The sequence below is a fragment of the Callionymus lyra genome, chromosome 17, assembly GCF_982586985.1.
Source record: "Callionymus lyra chromosome 17, fCalLyr1.hap1.1, whole genome shotgun sequence".
In the NCBI taxonomy this organism is placed as follows: Eukaryota; Metazoa; Chordata; class Actinopteri; order Syngnathiformes; family Callionymidae; genus Callionymus; species Callionymus lyra.
Window position 1 is genome coordinate 103,513 of NC_141834.1, and position 3,772 is coordinate 107,284.

Consider the following 3,772-nt stretch of genomic DNA (forward strand, 5'->3'; position numbering starts at 1 on the left):
AGGGGGCCTGGGGAGCCACCTCCTGCGGGGATGGGGAACCAGGGGCCTGGGGAGCCTCCTCCTGCGGGCATGGAGAACCAGGGGGCCTGGGGAGCCACCTCCTGCGGGGATGGGGAACCAGGGGGCCTGGGGGGCCTCCTCCTGCGGGGATGGAGAACCAGGAGGACTGGGGAGCCTCCTCCTGCGGGCATGGAGAACCAGGGGGCCTGGGGAGCCTCCTCCTGCGGGGATGGGGAACCAGGGGGCCTGGGGAGCCTCCTCCTGCGGGCATGGAGAACCAGGGGGCCTGGGGAGCCTCCTCCTGCGGGGATGGGGAACCAGGGGGCCTGGGGAGCCTCCTCCTGCGGGGATGGAGAACCAGGGGGCCTGGGGAGCCTCCTCCTGCGGGGATGGGGAACCAGGGGCCCGGGGAACATTTTCAACACTTTGGGGCATTTCACAAGCGCTTCCCTCGCTTACGGCCACACCACCCTGAATGAGCCCGATCTCGTCTGATCTCGGAAGCCAAGCAGGGTCGGGCCCAGTTAGTACTTGGATGGGAGACCGCCTGGGAATACTGGGTGCTGTAAGCATTTTTTTTGCCATTATTTGTGGGTAGAAAAGTGAATAAAATAGAACCGGGACTAGGCGGCAGTTCCCCCCACCAGGCGGCGGCATTTGGGGCATTATTTGTGGGTAAGAAAGTGAGAAAAGTGACCTAAAATAGAACCGGGACTAGGCGGCAGTTCCCCCCACCAGGCGGCGGCATTTGGGGCATTATTTGTGGGTCAGAAAGTTAGAAAAGTGACCTAAAATAGAACCGGTGCAGGCGGCATGTCCCCCCACCAGATGGCGGCATTTGGGGACCCGTAGTGTGGGCAGAAAACTCACCAAAGTGACTTAAAATAGAACCGGTGCAGGCGGCATGTCCCCCCACCAGATGGCGGCATTTGGGGACCCGTAGTGTGGGCAGATAACTCACCAAAGTGACTTAAAATAGAACCGGTGCAGGCGGCATGTTCCCCCACCAGATGGCGGCATTTGGGGACCTGCAGTGTGGGTAGAAAACTCACCAAAGTGTCCTAAAATAGAACCGGGACCAGGGGGCCTCTTCCCCCACCAGGTGGCGGGCTTGGGGGGCTTGGTTTCCGGGTAGAAAACTCACCAAAGTATCCTAAAATAGAACCGGGACCAGGGGGCATCTCCCCCACCAGGTGGCGGGCTTGGGGGGCTTGGTTTGCGGGTAGAAAACTCGCCAAAGTGACCTAAAATAGAACCGGGACAGGCGGCATGTCCCCCCACCAGGCGGCGGGCTTGGGTGGCTTGGTTTGCGGGTAGAAAACTCACCAAAGTGTCCTAAAATAGAACCGGGACCAGGGGGCATCTTCCCCCACCAGGCGGCGGGCTTGGGGGGCTTGGTTTGCGGGTAGAAAACTCACCAAAGTGTCCTAAAATAGAACCGGGACCAGGGGGCCTCTTCCCCCACCAGGCGGCGGGCTTGGGGGGCTTGGTTTGCGGGTAGAAAACTCACCAAAGTGACCTAAAATAGAACCGGGCCAGGCGGCATGCTCCCCCACCAGGCGGCGGGCTTGGGGGGCTTGGTTTGCGGGTAGAAAACTCACCAAAGTGTCCTAAAATAGAACCGGGACCAGGGGGCATCTTCCCCCACCAGGCGGCAGGCTTGGGGGGCTTGGTTTGCGGGTAGAAAACTCACCAAAGTGTCCTAAAATAGAACCGGGACCAGGGGGCCTCTTCCCCCACCAGGCGGCGGGCTTGGGGGGCTTGGTTTGCGGGTAGAAAACTCACCAAAGTGACCTAAAATAGAACCGGGCCAGGCGGCATGCTCCCCCACCAGCCGGCGGGCTTAGGGGGCTTAGTTTGCGGGTAGAAAACTCACCAAAGTATCGGCGAAATAGAACCAGGGAAGGGGGGGATGTCGGTCACAAGGTGCCCGAGTCAGAGAACCAGGAAAACGGACATAAATCCAGAAAACCTCGGTGTCTGACTGCTCCGAAAAAAGGTATTTTTGATGTCACGAGCGCAACCACCTAGAGGTTAATGGGGAGGGATGGTGTGAGTGCAAACGAATTTTTCCTAAGTGTGACTGCTCTGAAAAAAGTGGTCTTTTTGATGTCACGAGCGCAACCACCTAGAGGTTAATAGGGAGCGAGTACAACAAGGGAGGGAGTGAATGGGCTCGGACTGTGGCCGAGCCTGGTGCCTCAAAATCGGACAAGGTTGGACTGGAAGCCCGCTGAGAACTCGTCGGTCCCTGGAGGTGCCCCGGACCGGGTTGGCGGGTGACTCGAGCGGTCGTGCCCGACTTTGAGACACTTTGTCGCGGTCATGCGAGCGTCCTCCGCCGGTCCCTGGAGGTGCCCCGGACCGGGTTGGCGGGTGACTTGAGCGGTCGTGCCCGACTTTGAGACACTTTGTTGCGGTCATGCGGGCGTCCTCCGCCGGTCCCTGGAGGTGCCCCGGACCGGGTTGGCGGGTGACTCGAGCGGTCGTGCCCGACTTTGAGACACTTTGTCGCGGTCATGCGGGCGTCCTCCGCCGGTCCCTGGAGGTGCCCCGGATCGGGTTGGCGGGTGACTCGAGCGGTCATGCCCGACTTTGAGACACTTTGTCGCGGTCATGCGGGCGTCCTCCGCCGGTCCCTGGATGGCGGGCTCCAGTGAGGTCGGCGGGGGAAGTCTCGGGCTGAGGCCGACTTCGGTGCCTCAAAGTCGGACAAGGTTGGATTGGAAGTCTGCTGTGTTGAGGACCAGTGGCATTAGGCGGTGGAACGCTCAGAACTTGGCCGACATCGGTGCCTCAACGTCGGACAAGGTTGGAGTGGATGACCGCTGATAACTCTGGTTCTTTTGCCAGACGAAAGAAATTTTTTCCGAGTGTGACTGCTCTGAAAAAAGTGGTCTTTTTGATGTCACGAGCGCAACCACCTAGAGGTTAATAGGGAGGCACCATAACAGGAGAGGGAGTGAAAAGGCTCGGACGGTGGCCGAGCCTGGTGCCTCAAAATCGGACAAGGTTGGAGTGGATGACCGCGGAGAACTCTGGTTCTTTTGCCAGACGAAAGAATTTTTTTCCGAGTGTGACTGCTCTGAAAAAAGTGGTCTTTTTGATGTCACGAGCGCAACCACCTAGAGGTTAATAGGGAGGCACCATAACAGGGGAGGGAGTGAAAAGGCTCGGACGGTGGCCGAGCCTGGTGCCTCAAAATCGGACAAGGTTGGAGTGGATGACCGCTGAAAACTCTGGTTCTTTTGCCAGACGAAAGAAATTTTTTCCGAGTGTGACTGCTCTGAAAAAAGTGGTCTTTTTGATGTCACGAGCGCAACCACCTAGAGGTTAATAGGGAGGCACCATAACAGGGGAGGGAGTGAAAAGGCTCGGACGGTGGCCGAGCCTGGTGCCTCAAAATCGGACAAGGTTGGAGTGGATGACCGCTGATAACTCTGGTTCTTTTGCCAGACTAAAGAAATTTTTTCCGAGTGTGACTGCTCTGAAAAAAGTGGTCTTTTTGATGTCACGAGCGCAACCACCTAGAGGTTAATAGGGAGGCACCATAACAGGGGAGGGAGTGAAAAGGCTCGGACGGTGGCCGAGCCTGGTGCCTCAAAATCGGACAAGGTTGGAGTGGATGACCGCTGATAACTCTGGTTCTTTTGCCAGACGAAAGAATTTTTTTCCGAGTGTGACTGCTCTGAAAAAAGTGGTCTTTTTGATGTCACGAGCGCAACCACCTAGAGGTTAATAGGGAGGCACCTTAACAGGAGAGGGAGTGAAA

At 57.8% G+C, this 3,772-nt stretch overlaps 1 non-coding gene across 1 annotated transcript; it reads left to right on the forward strand.

Moving 5' to 3' along the window:
• Positions 1 to 453: 453 nt before the first annotated feature.
• Positions 454 to 572, forward strand: LOC148060994 (5S ribosomal RNA). The gene has a single exon (XR_015709232.1). It is a non-coding gene; the product is annotated as a 5S ribosomal RNA (ribosomal RNA).
• Positions 573 to 3,772: the final 3,200 nt, after the last annotated feature.